The sequence below is a fragment of the Capsicum annuum genome, chromosome 5 (assembly GCF_002878395.1).
Source record: "Capsicum annuum cultivar UCD-10X-F1 chromosome 5, UCD10Xv1.1, whole genome shotgun sequence".
Taxonomy (NCBI): Eukaryota; Viridiplantae; Streptophyta; class Magnoliopsida; order Solanales; family Solanaceae; genus Capsicum; species Capsicum annuum.
In genome coordinates this window covers 198,301,677-198,322,120 of record NC_061115.1, presented here as the reverse complement: position 1 = coordinate 198,322,120, position 20,444 = coordinate 198,301,677, and the positions used below count along the sequence as shown (strand labels likewise).

General features: G+C 30.1%; 1 long non-coding RNA gene across 1 annotated transcript; it reads right to left on the bottom strand.

Moving 5' to 3' along the window:
• Positions 1-5,868: 5,868 nt before the first annotated feature.
• LOC124898853 lies at positions 5,869-7,333 on the bottom strand. Its single transcript, XR_007055633.1, has 2 exons — positions 7,026-7,333; positions 5,869-6,482 (listed from the first exon to the last, which is right to left on the bottom strand). It is a non-coding gene; the product is annotated as an uncharacterized LOC124898853 (long non-coding RNA).
• Positions 7,334-20,444: the final 13,111 nt, after the last annotated feature.

The following is a 20,444-nucleotide window of genomic DNA, read 5'->3' as shown; positions in this document are numbered from 1 at the left end:
CATAATAGTAACATGATTTGATTAAATTTGAACTTGTACCTGTAAAAGCAATAAGTTTATTGTAATTCTGGCATTTTTGGGTAATATATCCTTTTTGCTGTGCGGCTAGTTCTTCACTTTGAATAGGTTTGCTATTTAACATGGTTTGTAAGGTATATATATTTATTTTCAATGTATTTTCGGGCAACATAGTTGTATGTCTGTTTTTCTTGGTTAAGTGATTCAGAATATGTATGCATTTGGGGAGGTGCAAATAATTCTGATCTTTGTATATTTGGTGTATATAGTTTTGAAAATATCTGGTTGAGGTTGTAATTCTTTTTCTTTGGTATTTCAGGTTTATTTTGAGTGACTATATTTTTCCCTTTAGATATATCTCCTGCGCCTGCAGCTGTAACTGTAATTTCATTCGTAATTTGAGTTTTTAGGTGTTTCTCATCGTCACCTTCTAGGTCTAGTTTTTTAATGTGCTCTTCCTGCACAGTATCTTATTTTTTATAGTGCTCAACCTGCACTTTTACATTTGTAACTTCATCAGTTAGTATAATAACTCTTTCTTGTAATAACTTCATTTGCTCAAACATTTGAAGTAATAAATCAGTCTGGGTATCTTTGGCATCAGCCTCTTCCATTGATAAATCAGTTTGAGAAGCTTTGTCTTGATAAGTAATCTGCAATAACATTTTTACTAGTATTGATCACTTCAATCGTAAATGTAAAATTCAGTATATTTAATACTAGTCTCCGAATTTTCTTCATCGTAACTGATTTCTATATTTTTCTCGTTAGCCACCATCATACCTATGTGTTATCTATTCTTACAATAAATTTGTTATATACAATATATGGTTCAAATTCTAATAGGCATTTATATAATGAACATAATTCTTTTCTATTTATTTCCCATTTAATTTCCGTTTCATTAAATGTTCCTGAATAATATCTACAATGATGTTCTATTTTTTCATTTCGTATTTGTATTTAAGTATTCCTCCATAACTATATTAACTTGTATCTGCTTCTACTATATATGTAAAATTTTTATTTTCGTTTGGGAATTATAATTTTGGTAACTCTTTGCAAAGTATTTTTATTTTCTGGACTTGTTTTTTATCTCCGTCGTTGTAATTATATTTGATATCTTTTTTTAAATTTTTTCTGTAATGGGTTTAGATTTTCTGCTAATTTTGGTATATATTCTCTTACTTGATTTACTAATCCTAAGAACGATTGTAATTTCTTTTTTGTATCTAATTCTTCTTTTAAATTTATTACTTTTTGTATTATATGTTGTCGCAGTTTTACTCCACTTTTATCGATTTGTATTACTAAAAACTCTATCTGATTTTTCATAATTTTTGCTTTTTTTTCACTTAAACTTATTCCTGATTTTTCTATTATATCTGTAAATTGTTCTAATAATTTTAAATGTTCATCTTTGGTTTTTGTATATAATAATATATCATCTATGTATACTATACAATTAGGTAATTGTTTAAAATAACTATCCATAAAGTGTTGATATTTACCTAGTGCATTTTTATATCCAAATAGTAATACATTCCATTCATAAAATCCTTGTCGTACTGTAAATGTAGTTAATTCCTTAGATTCTTCTTCTAACTTTAAGTGGTAAAATCCTGATTTACAGTCAAATTTACTAAAATAGTTATATCCTTATATTTGTCTTATTTTTAATATCTTATTTGGTATTGGATAATTATGTGTCATAGTTTTTGCATTTAAATTTCTATAATCAATAGTCATTCTACTTTTACCTCTTTTTTGTTCACTATGTTTATTTACTATAAATGCTGGACTATTATGTTTACTATTACTTTTTCGTATATATTGTTTCTCTAATAATTCATCTATATGCATTTTAAATTCTTTTAAATTATCAAAATTATATATTAATGATTTTTGAGTTATTATACTATTTTTATCTATTAATTTAATTTTTATAGTAGTTTTATGTTTTTTCCAATCCTTTTAATGGATCTTCACTATATAATCTTTCTAATTTGTTCTTAATTATTTCTATCTTATTTACTGAAAATATAGTTATTTCCTTTTTATTTATAAAAAATACGACTAGTTCTATAATGTCTTCAGTATTTTTTATATTTTCTAACTTTTGTGAAATTTTTTTACTTCCTTCTAACCAATCAGTTTTCTTTTTTATTTTATTAATAACTCTTTTTGGTCTTACTTTTTATTTACATGGTGTTGTAAACCACCAATCTATTTTAGTTATTATATGTGGGTATAATTTATCTAAAAATGGCATTCCTAAAAGCATATCTTTTGATATTAGTTCATAATTATAGATTTCTTCTATTGTTATTATTTTATCCCATATCTGTATTTTTACATTTTTAGCTTTATATGTAATTAAGCTTCCTTCATTATTAAATCCTTTGACTACTATTGGTGTTTTTAATTTATCCCATTTACTTTCTGGTAAACAGTTGTATCTACATAAGTTTGTTTCTGCTCCTGTATCTATCATAGGTGTATAATATCTATTATAATATCCTTCTAGAATTATTTTTACAAGTACATATATTTTCATATCATGTTAAAGTTCTTTTTACGAATAATCTTTCTTTATTATATGTTATAGACAATTGTGTATGTTCTATATTGTATGATTTTACTTGTTCTAACAATTTTATTCCTAATATTATGTCTGTGTTTTGCATTTCTTCCTTTATTTCGAATTCTATTTTTATTTTTCTAACTCCTATTATTACTATTATTATTATTATTTCTGTCGTATCTTTAATGTTTATTAGACTCCTTGGTAGATCTGGGCATATATCACTATTAGATTTTATTTCTTTACTTTTTACTAGATATTTTGCTTTATAATTTTCTTCTTGTCCTGTGTTTAAGAGTATTAAATATTCTTTTTCATTTATTGTTCCTGTTATATAATATTGATTTAAATTAACTATTGAAGTTGTTTCATAACTTGTTCTTTTTTATGAACTTGATGATTCTGTTTTTTCATGAGCTATTCTTTTTGATGTACTTATCCTATCATTTATTGTTTCTAAATCTTCTTCTATATCTATATTTTTGTAACTATAGTCATTATTATCAATTGTTTTTATGAATTGTTCAAAAGGACTTTCTATTTGTATTTTATTAATTTTATTTTTTCTTGTTATTTTATGTTTTGTTGTTAGTACATATAGATTTTTACATCTTTCTGTAAATATTTTACTTTTGGGGTTAGTTCTATACCTAATATTTTTCAATATAATACTAATGATTTATCTATATTTTTATCTGTTATTGCTACTGAATAATTTGCACTTATTATAAATCTAAATTTTTGGTATATTAAATTTCCTTTTATAGCGGTTATTATACTTTTTTCTATAGGTTTTATAATTCTATCATCTTCTAAATATAATTCTATTGGTGTATCTATTTCTTCTCTGAAACCTTCTTTTATTAATATCTCTGTTCCTCTAAGGTGTACATATTTTATTGAGTCTTTACTTTTTATATCGTTTATTTCTTTATTAATTATTCTTTTTGTTACTAGTGGTATGCTAGCTCTTCCTTTTGCATAGCTACAATCTATTACATGTTCCTTTTGACTTATTACGTAGTATTCTTCCTTTTTTCTACTAAATATATTTTTTATTGTTGGTATTTTAAATATTTTTTCTAAACTTAAGTTTAACTCTTTTCCTTTTATTTCGTCAAATATATTACTATCAAATATAATTGTTTGATCTGTTCCTTCTTCATTTAAATATTCTTCCTTTGTTATTATTTTTATATCTTCTTCAGTTATTTGGTTCATTTTTATATCTTCTTCAGTCATTTGATTCATTTAATTCACTATTTATTTCATTATCTGTTTCATTCTCCGAAATTTCATATATACTATCTTCACTTTCTAATTCATAATCTATATAATCTATCTGCATATATTCTGTATTTTCTATTTTTATTTCTGATATTTGTTTTTTTTTGGGTTTTTTGATAATTTACAATCTCTAGCTAAATATTCTAGTTTTCCACAATTATAACAAGTACATTCTTTTATAGATTTCTTTTTTCTATATGGGTTTTTATGTCTATAATTTTTTACATAATATCTTTTTCTTGGTTTCTTATATTTATATTTTGATTTTTTGTATTTCTTATATTTCTTATGTCTTTTTCTTTTCTTATAATATCTTTCTTCACATACAAATTGAGGTGCTATTTTATCTTTACAACATGCTAAATTTCTTATTAATGTTTTTTTCATTTTTATTTCTTCTCTATATTTTTTTCATATAGATTTCTATACCATTGTTGTAAAAAATTTATTCTTGCTCCTAGGGTATCTACTATTTTTGTTTCATCCCAATTCTTTATTATTTTTGAACTAAATGGTTCAGGTAATTTACTAAAATATAATTTTCGTATTTATTTACTTTCTTCTATATTATATGTTCCTTTATAATAATATTCTTTAAATGCGCATGTATATTCATCTATATAGCACATAATACATATTGCTAATTTTAACATTAAATTTCTATTCGTATCTTTTTCTTTATTTTGTTCTGCTTCTTCTGTTGTAATACTGCTAAATTCATCACTTATAGCTATTTCATATTTTTTTCAATATTTCTGTTGGTAATATTTTTGTAGGTGTTGATGTTCCTTCTATTTTTGTATTAGATCTTAATACTTTGTTACTTGCTTCGGCTAGGTTTAAAAGCCATAATTTTACTGTTTCTATTAATGTCTTTTCTATATATTCTGGTGTATTTATTGTATCTATTTATTATCTAATAATTGTTTTGACTTGTATACTACCCATAGTTGTATTATTTTATTTGTGTATGTTACACAGTCTAAAATTAAAAAGTTATAATTAGTTATTTGTCTTTGTGTCGGTGTCCATTTATTATATTCATCCTTTGGATTATATCTTTTAAAATTAATTTTGTAATTATAGGTTGGTTTTCTTATATCTGATATACTAGGTATTATATTTTTATCTAAAGTATTTACTTCTGTATTTATTAGTTCTAGATCTTCTTTATTAATTACTTATTATTTTTCATTAATTTCTAGTTTTCCTATGTTTTCTAGAATTTCTGTATATGTTTCACTATCTTCCGAATCATAATTATCTGTTTTTTCAGCATCTATTGTATTTATTTCTAATTCACTGGTTTCTGGTTCTTTATTTTTTATTTCTAATTTTTTTAAAATTGATTTATCTCAATTAATAATTTTTGTTCTTTATTTTTTTTCTTTCTGTCTATTTTCATATAAATCTTTTAGCATTTGTAGTTCTTTTTTTAATTCAGCAATCCTACTATATTTAGTTTCTTCTATTTTTCGTATTTCTTCTGTAGTTTGTTATTTTATTTTTTCTATTTTCTTTTTCCTATCTATCTCTTCGTTTTCTCTTTCTATTCTTACCGTGGCTGTCAACTTATCTTCTAATTTTAATTCTTCTTTTTTTAACATTAAATATAAATGTTCACCTATTTTTTTATACCTTCTTCCTAGATTGGAAAATACTACTTTTATTTTTAATCCTTCATGATTTTCATATGTTTTTTCATCTATTATAAATTCTTCTTTGTTCATTTTATTTAAATGTATATAAGTTGTGTTGATATATATTCTTCTTTGTGCATTTATTGAGTTTTTACTAACTCCAACAATTATGTTACACTGTAGTCTTTATATCCTTATTTTTAATTGTTTACGTTTTTCAGATATTATTTGTTTTAATTCTTTATATTGTTGTGGTTTTTGTACGTTATCCATCTAAACAAATTAAATATTATTTTGGTAAATATCTAAATTTAATTGTTTCATAATCAAATAAATTAATCAAATAAATCCAAATATATACTACTTTCGTCAATATGCTCATATTGAGTCAACTCAGAACAATACTTGTGTAGATATTGGAGATACATGACGATGGCATCCAAAAGTTCAACCAAATGATCCTCGGTCATGGTCACATCACTTGATTCTGCATTACTATATGAGCTAATACAACTTCTGACATTTTCCAAGAGGCGAGGAATCTCATGATCCATTAATTTAACCAGCATTTCTTCTCCACTCTGACGAAAACGTGACTGAACCAGATCATGAATCTCATTTGATATGCAAGACATGATTTCTTCATTACAACCTTCTGCCAAGAGATAGTGATAATGATGAAAAAATGCGGACACAAATGTCAGCTCTTCAATTCGATCCTTGTTAAGAACTGAAATTTGCACACATTCATTATCTAACTTCTTTATGAAATCAAGAAGATTGACCATGTCCTCGTGAAGTACAACAGACAACAACTGCCGAAAACACCAAATGTTGTTTCAAATTGCCCATCATAAATTTTCCTCTAAATTACAACAGGCAGCTAACGCAGGCGCAGAGGAGTTTCTCCATAAATAGCCTAACAGTTAAGCAAAATATTTGTCCTGTTACAGCTTAAATCATAAAGAGAGCATGTCAATAAAGATTTCTACTGATCTGTCCATCCACATACTAGTTAGTTACTCAGAGCACTGAAGTAGTATATTACCTAGACCAGATACTTTAATCCAAAATCAATGAAAAACGAATACATACGGACATAGTCATTTGATTTTCAACACTGTTAAGAGTCCTTTGCTGGTTGGAGAATGATCTGGTGATTTTCTTATATGAACTTAGGCAATTCTCACCTTATGAGCTAGTTTTGAGGTTGAGTTTGGTCCAACTTTCAAATTGTTATAAGCACTATTGTCTATTTTGCCCATCAAACCCAAGCATAAAAATGATATACGTTACCCTATTTGAATCACTGCCCTTAAAACAACTTAACCCAATGAAAAAGAAATTCATTTTTCTTGTTGAAGCTACATGAATTTTTTTTCATCATAATTAAGATGTTGAAGTTGATTAAGCTCCATAAAGAAACGAACATACTTACCAGACTAAGTTGAATATGCCAACTTTTTTTTTTAAAAAAAACGTGTTGTATGACATACCGATGAGCTATTTGCTTTCCAGTCCCTTCTTTCTCCTCATTTTTCTTTTCCTCTTTCCATGGATGTAGTTGTCACTAGTCAAGCCAAACTAGAGAAAAAGCTTGTGCTTCTATTTAGAGCCTAATACTTAAAATTTAAGAGACAAAAGTTTGAACCATATTTTCAACTTGGTGAAAGAATTAATTTTAAAATAGGAGAGGTTGAAGAATACACAACACACCTTCAAACTACAGCAAAACCGAGAGAAGTTGAAGTAAATAGCTAAAAGAGGAACATAAATCTACAATTTTGTCATAATAAAGTTGTTCTCCAAAAAGTAATAATCATAATAAAGTTGTGGTGCAAAAAAAAATCATATCATGATAAAGTTGTGCAGGGGATAAGATGAGCCCACTAAGTTGGTTTGAAAGAGTGTATAAGAATAATGCTGAATAGTGTATAATAATAATATTTATATTAGTAGTATTTGAATTAATTATGCTAATATTAATTATGCAGACAATATTTCTTACACACTACTTAGTTTGATGTATTAAAATTAAAATATAAAATATAATTTTTATCAAACAATATTTATTTACTAAAATACCCTTTATTTAGCATTCTATACTCTCTTTTGCAATCTTCTGTCCGAAACAAAAACTTTTCTTCACTTATCTACAAGCAGTATCCCATATGCTAAGCTTTCTTCTCTAGCAATTTCTGCATATGGCTACAATGGAAGTCTCTAATTGGGAGCAACGTAGCTGTTGTAGAAAGAAACTTAATTATTACTTTGTCTAAATTAAAAAATCTGGATAGTGAAACCGGCGAAAAGTTCACCGGAAAACCCAAACCCTTCTTCCCCAAATTTATAACCTTCAAAACAAAAAAATCAATTTCATATCCATACTCCAATTACGGAAGTATGGATTTGACGTACTTCAATGAAAAAAAGATCATGGAGATTAGAACTATAGGTCTAGTTAAATATTAGATACCAAACTGCAAGCTTCCGGCGAATGGCATAGGCATGGCACAAAAATACACTGCAAGCTCCTAGCAGATGGCAAAGTGCTACAAAATAGGCAAAGCACCATGGGAAAAATCTTGGGAAAATGTTTTAGTGGGGCTTTGAAGGGTAAATTTGTCATTTACTAATTAATACATGTGTTGAAACACTTGGTATTATTAATACATAGGAAATGATGAGTATTAATAATACACACCTTAATACACAATAGTGTGTATAACTAATGCAAGTATTAGTTATGCATAGTCTAAAAATTGATACCAAACATGATATTACTAATACACAAAGAATAATGCATGTATTATATTTTTAATACACTCTACCAAACGACTAAGAGGTCGTTTGGTAGAGTGTGTTAACAAAAACAATGCATGCATTATTTTTGTGTATTAATGCATTATTTGGCATAGTGTATTGGACTATGTATTACTAATACCTCTTCTTTTCTATGTATTATTAGTAATACAACACATTTCAATACATGCATTATACTATTAAATTACAAATTTACCCCTTAAAATAACAACTTCTTTCTCACCATTTTTCCACATCTTCTTCCTTCTTAATCAATCATTTTCTTATTTTTCTGATTTCTTTCTCTTTACTTTAGTCTAGTCAAATTCCTTCAATTTCATTCTCAAGAAGTAAAAATTGAGTTTTCAAGATTCATACCTTCCTCAAATTATTTTAGCAGTGAAAATGAGCAAATAGAAATTGGGTATTTGGGTAAAATAATGATGAAAATGAGCAAGTCAACATTTGATATCGAAGCCAACTCCTGGCACCAATGACAATTACAACAATGAGATTGAAGGCCGTGGAAGACAACATTAAGAAGTTGGAGACACAATTGTTGAATCCCATTGAAGAAACTCGCAAAATGTGGGTAGCACCAACTCAAAATTGATGAATTGGGTAAGAAAATGAAAGTCATTGTAGAGTGGATACTTTCACCTCAACATGGAATACTGGGCAGTGTTCTTGAAGAACTGGTACACATGGTGGGTCCTTCAACAAAACCAAGGTTTCATGAGAAAAATAAAGGGATAATTCACCGATTATAGGGTAACCAATTAAGCCCTAGGGTTGAATTTTCCTATTATGAGGGTCTGGGTCTTTGCCCATGGTTGAGGAAGTGAGAGTGCTATTTCCATTACAATAATGTCACTGATAATCAACAAAAACTAGAGGCTGCAGTTCTCCACTTGAATGAAAAGATGGAATCCTGGTATATTTAATTTCATGTGAGAAAAGGCAAAGTTAAATGGTTTGTTTTAATGTAGAATGGAAATCTACGAATATGTATAAAAAGTGTAATTTAGTAAATAAATATTTTTTTATAAAAATTATATAAATATATATTATTTTTAATACATCAAATCAAATGATGCGTAAGAAATAATGTCAGCATAAGTATTACCAATATTACTAATACTTGTGTTAGTAATGCAACCATTATAAATACACTTTATTTGACATTATTTTTATATACTCTACCAAGCGACTGCTAAGGTGTACCTCCTTGTTTACTTTTCTTTTTATCTTCATTTATTTGAGGCTAGACTAATTTAAATCAACCCCCAAATAATACAGGAGAAGACTCTCTATCTCACTAAAACTTGAGTGGTTCCTCTCCTGAAATGTCATCATTATTTCGGCAGGAAAAAGAAACAATTGATTGTTGACATGTGCTATGATAAATTGTTGGCGATAAGTTATGTATGATACTAAAAAAATAACCACATAGAACTATAGGAGGGTTTTAGATAGAAAATTTTATAACCTCATAGATTGGGTCCGAAGGTTAGAATATAATGTACACACATCTTGCTCCTACCTCATGGAGGTATACAAGTATATCCTGAATCATTTTGCCCGACTTAGGTACTGAGGATATATAATTAGACTATAAGGGTAAAGTAGTTATTGTATCTAATAGTTAGTTAAGGCAAGTTAGTTAGTTAACAGACTATTATATATACTCACTTTGTTTTGTTTCATTGATCAAGTAATAAGAAATTCTCAGTGTTTTTTTTTCGTTCTCTTCTCTACTTCTCTGCATATTCTTGTTAATGGTTTCTCTTAAATTCTATTAGACAATATGTATTTAAGAAAAGCTGAAAACTCTATTTTCTATATTTGGTAGATAATATTTCTATAATATTTTATATCCTAAAAATAAAATATATTTTGTATCGTAGAATAGATTTAGGAGCTGAAACAAACTCTGTATAAATAAGGAGGCTACTCTATGAATACAAACAAGGTTTTTTGTACGAATATTTTTATCATGGTATTAAAGCGAAACGATCCCTAGTATACAACTCTATTCATCCTTCTTCTTTTTTCCCTCTTTCTTTTTGTTTTGCAGTCGACTTATTCCTTCACAAAATCATTGCTCCTTTCATCGTCATGACAAGTATAGGTGAAAGTCCATTATCCAAATCCCTGCTTCAACATGACCCATCATCAATCTACTATTTAACGAGTGACAATTATGATGTTTGGGTAAAAACGGCTATCAATGGTCTGAAGCAAAAGGGAAACTTGCTTTTGTTAATGAAGATTATTCTAAACCAGAAACTAAAATCGAATACAAATTTCAAGCGTGACGATTGATTAATTCAGCCATATATTCTTGGTTGTTTAATTCTATCAATGGTACTAATAAATCAAGTGTTGTTGGATACAAGGTTGCTAGATAGATATGGAATGACCTTAAAGAATGTTACTCCATTGTCATGGCCCTCGAATTAACCAATTAAAATCTGAACTAGCTTCACTTAAACAACAGGGAACCAACTTTGTTTTGTACTATACGAAACTTAAATCTTTGTGGGAAGAGTTGACAAATTATGAAGACGTAACATGTGGATATTTTTGTGCTGCTTCACCCAAACTAATAAGTCCCACTGAAACTAAACTAACCCATCAATTTCTAGAGGATCTAGATGACTCATTTTTTGTAACTTTACAGTCCTAGATCTTGAGCATGGATCCCCTTCCCACTCACAATAAATCTTATGCATTGGTAAGCCTAGATGAAAGACGTAAACATATTGTTAGAGGATGTGAGGAGAGGGAGGTGATTAGTTTTGCAATGCAAGTGCTTGGAGGAGGAGGAAAAGGACGAGCAGTTCTCTCTAATGCACAACAACTAGCCCAGTTTATGGGAATCATAGATCTGTAAGGATTATAAGATTTCAGAATCGTAGAACTTAATAATTTTCACACACCATTCTATAACAATAAGCCAATCAAGAAACATACTGGAATTATCCATAACTTTTCTTCTTGATCGAGATTAGCGAAAGCACTTGATTTTCTTTTATTCTTAAACCAAAAACATAAGTTTTGTTTCTCTCTTTGCCTTACATTTCAAAATAGTTTGATGGAACTTACTCTAAGATTTGGTAGAGAGGACTCCTTTTATAATACGAAGAATAGAACAGTTATTTTTTCATGCTCCGTCAATGTGAGTTGTGGATATAGTAGTTTTAATCCCACTAACACTCCATCAACAAGATTTGTGGATAATAGGTAGTGTTGACACCCAATTTTTGTTCTCGGTGCCTAAAATTAACGTCTTCTGGCTTCCTGATCGCTAAAGGGCACAAAATATAATTTTTCATAATTTTTTTATAATTATTTGATAAATTGTTGATAATCATCCTTACTTTAGGATTTTAATCAATTTGTTATCATATTTTTATTTTTATAATTTATTAATAATTTTTCTTATTTTAGGATTTTTACCAATTCATTATCATTCTTAATATTTTATAATTATCTGCACACGTGCGCGACATGGTCACATTTTTACACTATTTTCAAATTAATACATTTCAATAATTTCAATATTCTTTACAATTTTTCTATAATTACATATCAATATCTGTATTTTTGTATATTTATTACAATCCATAAAAGTTGAGTTGAGTCAATTATTTTAATACATAGAGCAAAAATCAGTCAAGTCAAGGTCTCGTCATGATTATGACAGTTGACTTTTCTTTTACCTACTATCATAATTTAAGGGATGTGTTTGGAAAAAGTAGATTTGATATTTTAGTATTATTTTTTCTTTTTAAATACCCAACATACATACACACAATAAACACACAAAACACACACCACAAATATTCATACCCTTAATTTCGTAAATTTTAAGGCTTTTTATCAGTTTATTATCATTTTAATATTTTTGCACAATCATCTACATACATACATAACATAATAGTAAAATTCTTTTTATATATTATAATTTTAATTGCTTATAGTTTAATATATTTTTTTCAAAGATAATTATATTTGTTTACATTTTTCTGTAGTTATTTATATTGATATTTTTCGTACCTTATTTAAATACCGTCTACAAAAATAATATTGAATTATTTTAATACATATAACAATAAATCGGTCAAGTCAAGGTCTCATCATATTTATGATATTTGACTTTCCTTCATCTGCTATCCATAATTTAAGGGATGTGTTGGAAGAAGGTGGATGTGATATTTTATTTTATTATTATTGGTTCTTTTTAAATACGCATTTACACCACACACATTCACAAAACACACACACACATTTTATTCTTCCTCTCTCTAAAAAAATCACACATATTTTCTCCCTCTTTCTCCTCTCCCTCAAACACAAAATTTTAGTAATCTTTTTCCTTTCTCTCTCACACACACATTTTTCACCATATACACATTTCATTCTTTTTTCTCCCCTCTCTCAAAATATAAACAAATCAAATTTCTTCTTATCTAATTTATTTTATTTCCAAAAATACAATACACAGATATTTTTTGTCTTCTCACATACAAATACATAAATAAAATGCACATTCACAAATACATATACACATTTTTCATCCCCACATATTTTTTTTCTCTCTCAAACACACATTTCTTTACTACACAAATATTCTTCACCACACACATATTTTTATCATACACAAATTTTGTTCATCTTTTTTTTTTCTCTCAAAAACACATACATATACTCAAAATAAACACACGGCCAATGAAATTATCTCTCCATTTGGATATTTGAGGCCATCCCATTACAAAGATGGATTTTACTTTCTCAAATTTTACAATTTTATATCAAAGATCAACGCTTGGCCAATGAAAAAATTACCGTCGATTTTTGAGGCCTTCACATATGAAAAGACGAATTTTACATTAAAAAATATGTAACAAAAATAAGATTTCAGGCGATGACGAAATTATTATAATATTTAAAACTTTATCCGAACCCGTTTTTTAATAAAAAATATATTTTTACGTACATTTTAATTTATTTCAATAATTCTTTATTTATTACTAACATTTTTATTGCAATTGTTCATGCAGGTTATTGAGAATCCTCATCGAAAATTGCATTCAAAGAGGACTTTAAATTTTGTATTGTATTTTATATTCTTATACTTGTACAAATATTATTATAGTGAAAACTTTATTTTTGGGGTGGTAGGTGAAATATTCTTTATTTATGCAATCCACATCAAGCATTAGGCAAATCTAGGCCGTTAATATATACATTAAATTGATTTAGATAATTAATAAAAATACTTCATACTTTTTTTACACTAAAAACATTACGTAATCTTTTTTTTTTTAAAACAAAAATTTTCCTTATTCAATCTTTACTTTTCTTTTCATATACATTCCTATATACTTTTATTCAAATATCTTCATATACTTTTATACATATTTTTACTATAATATATGTAATTTATACATTCTTTCCTTATAAATTATTTACATCATTTTTACACATTTTATAATTGTATATATACACATTGCTTTTTTTTTTTTTCATTTTTTAATAAACCTAAGTCTGAACGGGAATCACATTTGTAGATTCTAAAGGGTGCCTAATCCCTTCCCTTCGGAATAATTTGAACCCTCACCTGAAATCTAAACTGGTTCACAGATTAAAACACAAGTTATACACGTTAGTAAATAAATAGGTTTCCTTATTTTCCTTAAAAGTTAGGTGGCGACTCTATATAAAATCAATTATTTTAGCGTCCATAATGTCATACTCATTTTGATCTTCGGTAAAAATCGGGTATGACAGTTTGACGACTCTGCTGGAGATGTAAGGTTCTAACCATTACAAACTTAGGTAACTATTTATGGGTTTTATACACTATTATTTATTTTTTTCCTAATTGTCTTAATTTATCTTGTTTATATGACATAAATTTGTTTATTTGTTAATCATTTTATTAAATTGTCATTCCGTTCATATTTTCTCCACTTTAAAAAAACAGACACTCACACACATTGTACACGCGGATTGTACATTGTACTTTCCCAAAATTCTTTCAAATCACCTTATCTTAGAGAGTCGGCACATACATGGGGTGAGCGGGAGTTTTACTGCCGTGGAACCACGTGTCTTCTCATATAGGAAATCCAAGTCCGAGTCTACTCACTCTTAGTCAGCATAGGATAGAACTTAAACAATACCTTTTAGGTGCATGCATCGTTAGTCAACTTTATGTTCGAAGGGTTCACAACCCAAGTGACACATTATTATATTCTTTGTACATATTTGAAGGATTATTGTATCTGTACATATTTATTTGCTCTAAACTAATTATACTTTAGTGAGAAGGTGTGGTCTAACCTTTGTTTTTCATAGCGGATTAGTTAAAAATACACCTTAGCTACATTGCTACTAGCTGACATAGGTTTGAACTATGTTTTGGCCTGATTCTTATCCTGACAAGATATGTAGGCAACCCTGTATTAGGGTTCGGTCTCTCCATAATTTTAGAATAATTTCTCCGGTATTCAAGCTGGGGCAATTTTTCTGTAACGGTTCCGAGACGCTCTCCAAAGGTCTTTAAAGAGCGCAAATAAATAATTTCTTGAATTCAAATCTCTAGAACATTAGTGCCTAGTTGGCCTACTTTCAAATCCTAACCCAATTTTGGTTTGAGAACACCTAGCTTCTTCTTTTGAACGTCATAAACCATTAAATTTATGGTGTATCAATTCCCACTTTAAAATTAATGGTTCAATATTCTTTCATTCATAATAATCCTTGCCAATTGCAACGAAATAATGCCATAACTTCTTAAATGCCTGACCTTTTCAATCTCGTCGACATATTAAAGTAATTTCAAAACTCTCTTCATTCTTGACATCCATTCTCCTGATCGTTGATCTTGGGTGTATTTATACGCCTAAGCACCGTAACTTATCCATATTTTGGTGAAGTTTAGAGAACAAAGTGCCTAGTTTCTTATGTTTTTACTCAACTTCTATGTAATTGAGCTACCGATGTGATTAGCATGATTTCAGGTATTAATAAGGTAGATGAAGACATAATGGGACTATGGAATGCGGATGGAATATGACACAAGAGAGTAGCAGTCTGGACCAAATGTGGCACCTAGAAACTATGTCCAAGACTAGTTTGTCATTTATAATTAGTTCAGGGACTTAGAAGGCAATTATGAGAGAAAAGATTATTAAAAGGCTTAATGCTGAATTTTTAGTCATTATGAATTATTCTGTATTAGTTTTTAAAAGGAGAGTGGTGGCTTAGCTTGGGGGGGGAGAGAGAGAAAATGTTTCATCTCTCTTATTTTCACTATTCGCACACCAAGATCGTCTTCTAGTTTTTGGTATGATGAATGTTTCTATTATGATTTTTGTTTTATTCATGAGTAGCTAAGTTTATTAGTTAGGGTTATGGAAGCCTTGTAGCATACAATATATTACTTTGGGTTTTGAATTCATTATGCATTGATTTGTTTACATCATACTCTCTTCACTTATCTTGAATTCTCATGGTTGCAAACATAGAGGATATGCCTTAAAATGCAACTTGTTCGAAAGAAAGGTTGATGTTCGGAAAAGAGAGTAATGACAACAAAATAGGATTACCAACCCCTATTTCATATGTTAATGCCTTAGTAGGATTAACAACTTGGAGATTTCGTATTATTTTTGGTAAACGTTTTTGGTTCGAGAGAACTAAAGTGAATTAGTCCTTGATGGTTGAGAAACACTAGGATTATATTATTAAATACAATACGTTTCTCTATAAGCATAATGCATGTATGAATTCATAAAGCCCATAGTTAGAAATTATTGAAAACTACAAGGTGAACATAACCCTAGCTTGCTATTTCTCTGAATTTTAATACTACTACACGTATTTCATTTTGTTAAACCGAAACCATTAATTTGTGAACTGAATCAAATCTCCCCTATTTATTTTACGGAAACAAATGATTAAAAGTCAACTAATCTGTATACAACTTAATTAACACCATATTCCCTGTGGGATTCGACCCTAACCTTGTTGGGTTATATATTTGACAATGACCGCTTACTCTCTCATAAGAGAGGTGTAATTTGGGCGTATAAAATTTTGGTGCCGTTACCGGGGAATATGGTTGTCGATTGAGTTTATGCGTGTTAATTGACTATTAGTCAAGTTTCTGAATTTTATATTTATTTATCATTTTTGTTTGTTACAGGCTCATTGTTGTTTATGCCATGAACCAGAAGGTCAGGAAAACCATCATTACCCTTCAATCCTAAACCTTATCTCATTGAAAGAATGGCTAATCAATAGAAAGCTGAAAGATTAGCCGCTTTGGTTAATGCTCAATTAAATCTATAAGATACAGATAACCCAGTCCGGGTAGCTAATCTAGATGAAGATGACCTGGGAGATGATGATTTAATTGATCTGGCTAATAGGAGGCGTGCAGCAGGGATGGTTGCACCTATAAATCAAAATCGTCCATTCAGAGGAAGACCAGATCGCCAAGTTGCACAGTTTGATGTTGATAACAATAAGGACGATTTAGATGGAACTAGATCTAAAGGGAAAATCATTCTACTACCACTAGCTCCTGCGGTGAAATTCAACATCACCAGTAATATGATCTAGCTACTGAATCTGAACGGACTCTTTGGTGGATTACCTAGTGATGATCCAAATCTGCATTTGGTGAATTTCATTAGTATTTGCAAGTCATTTGGTAATCCTGGAGTGGGACAAAATGCTATTCATTTAAGATTATTTCCACTATCTCTGTCTGGAGAAGCAACTATGTGGTTGAATGAGCTGACTCTTGATTCTATAACAAACTGGAGGCAATTGAAAGGAGCTTTCCTAGAAAGGTTCTTTCTGCCCTCTAGAATATTACAGTTAAGGGATAAGATCAACAACTTTAGGTAATTGGCTTATGAAGCTTTGCATGAGACTTGGGTGAGATTTAAAAAGAAGTTGACTCAATGCCCAAACAATAAGATGACTGATGAACACTTGATAGAAATATTCTACAGAGCTTTGAACTCACTTACAAAGCCAATAGTGGATAATGCTGTAGGAGGAGCTTTTGTGGAGCTCATCTTTACTGAGGTTGCGAACATGTTAGAAAGGATGAATAAGACAAGTAGATCTTGGCACACCAGAGATTTTGTGGTAGCAAATAATACTGGATCTAGTATAATATCAACAGAGCAGTGTAGAAGAGAAGAGGAGCATGATCAGGATATGGCTCATATAAAAACCTAGATGGATTTGTTCACGAAACATTTGCTATCAGGGAATGTAGAAAAGGTAAAAGTTATGGGGTCCCATGGTAAGGAAGCTGAATCAAACACTGAGGAAGAGGCTAACTACTTGCATAACTAGGGGGGTTTCTGGACCGGTGGTCAAGGAAACCGAGGTTGGAATCATTAAGGAGATTGGAAGAATAAAAGTGATAGAAGTGGACTGTATGTACCTCCTGGAAGTCATGATAATGCTGCCACTAGTTCAGGCAAAATGTACATAGAGGACATGATGGAGAAACTATTAAAGAGAGTTGAGGTGACAAATTCTGGGGTGACTACTATGAAGAGTGACATATCTGCCATGAGTCAACTTGTAAATTCACACTCAATTGCTATTAAACAATTGGAGTAGCAGGTAAGCCAATTATCCACAGCATTCAACCAGAGACAGAATGGGATGCTACCAAGTGATACATTTTAGAATTCGAGGATTGATGGATTGTTTATGGCCATTACCACTAGGAACGGTAAGATGTTATCTAGTCTAGGTTTGGGAGCATCCTCTTATACTGATAAGGTCGAAATAAATTGGGAGATAGTTGAGGAATCTCCATTGGTGCCTATGAAGTTGGGAGGTTCAGAAAAGAAGAGTTCAGAAATGGAACAACCACCTAAGTAGAAGTATGTTAGTGATATGGAAAAAGGCATAAGAAAAGAGGTAGAAGTTGTTCCAACTGAAATTCCAAGGCCACCACCCTTATTTCCACAATGATTAAAGAAGAAAAAAGATGATGGCAATTTTAGCAAATTCATGGCTATGTTGAAGTAGTTAACAGTGAATGTACCTTTAGTTGAAGCATTGGAACAAATGCCCCGATATGCTAGGTTTATGAAAGACCTATTAACGAAGAAAAGGAATGTGAGCTATGAAATGGTAGACAATATTCATCATTATAGTACTATTGCTACAAGATCTATTGTCCAGAAGAAAGCTGATCTGGGAGCATTTACTGTTCCATGTATGATTGGATTGCTGAAGTTTGAAAAGTCCCTTTGTGATCTTAGGGAATGTATAAATCTTATGCCATTGATGGTTTTTTAAGAAACTGGGTTTAGGAGATCTTACACCCACCAATATGCGACTTTTAATGGTAGATAGATTGGTAAAAAGGCCAATTGGGATTCTACATGATGTACTTGTAAAAGTTATGGATTTTGTATTTCCTGCCGACTTTGTAATTCTTGATTAAGAAGTGGAATTTGGAGTACCCATAATTTTGGGTAGGCCATTCTTAGCAACTAGGAGAGTGTTAGTTGATATGGAGCTGAATGAGCTGAAATTTAGGCTCAACGAGAAAGAAATTAGTTTTAAAGTATGTCGATCTATGAAATAAAAAAGGAGATGAGTGTCTTCTCAATGGTTGTTGTATTCTATGAAGATGAGCGAGATGTACCTATTAAGGATAGGTCTATTGTGGAGACCATAGCTGGTTTGGTTGAACTTGCAAGCAAGGATGTGAGTGACTTCAAAGTGGTTAGACTAGGAATAAAGCATTGTCCTAATCCAACAAATGAGGTACAAATGGTATCATCGATGTATCTTGATGAAGTCTGAGTAGTCAAGATAATTGAGTCGTTCTGTGATGTTAAATCAGGCACTACATGGGAGGCAACCCATGATTTTATTTTCACTTTATCATTTTAAACAAAAATGCTAAAAGAAGAGTCAAGCCACGACAAAAAATACGGCGCTTGGTGGGAGGCAACCCATCCTTCTAATCATTTTTGTTGTTTTCGAGTAAGTGTAGCTGCATGAAATACTACGGAGGAGATTAGTACCAAATTTGATTTAGAATTGAGTTATGTCAATGGTGGTAAGTTTAGGAGTGATGGGAACATTACAGGTAAGTTGGAGTGGTCAAATATGTAATGCTCAAGTATGATTTGCATTAGAGCCGTGCCTCAAATTATTTTATTCCGACCCAAAAAATTTTGCGGTGCGACTTTATTTTGTGGCTTTCAATGAGGTCTGTGGTGGTAGCGTAGGGTATGGACCTTTCCTACTGCCTTATATGAAAAATGTTGTGCATAGTGTCGGATTTTAAGTGTACAATTGGGTGTGGCGCTCAATTTCACTTGAATCTTGGTAAGGGCATCATTTAGCACTTAGTATAGGTGCATTGCTTCATACCAGGAAAAATGAGGGCATATGTGCATCGCACACCTTCATGTGTGCGAACAAGAGTGCACCGCACATCCTATCGTACATGCTCACTAGACCAACTTTGTGATGCACAATGTGCTAACATGAGTGCTAAGATATGCATCGCACACCTAGCCGCACATGCCCATTCCCTTAAGTCTGTGATACCTTATGTGACGTACACCTTGATGTCTGTGATAGGTATTGCATTTCCCACCTCTCCGTATAGGCTCACTGTCCCAACTGTGCAACAACGTATGCGATGCATACTTTGAGATGTGTGACAAGATGTGTATTGCACACTTAGTCCAAATAAGCCTAAAACCAGACTTCCAACTTTAACTTGGGTCTACCCGACCCAGATTTTCATTCTTCAAATAGACTTCACACCCTAAATGCCCAAATTCATCCTTATTTCACCCTTAAGCCATCCAATATTGAGCTTTCACCATTCTCTTTGTACTTTACTAATCTTCCATCTTCGAGATAAGTTTTACTTTTTTTAATCCTTAGTTATTTTGACTCTATGTTATAGTTAATTGATTTCTTAAGGATTATGAATTAAATTCTTGCCATGGGGATGTTGTGAAGGTGATGGTTTTTTGTATATTTTGGTATGGTTGAAAGTGTGGAGCATGATTCTGTTTAAAAAGTTCTTCATT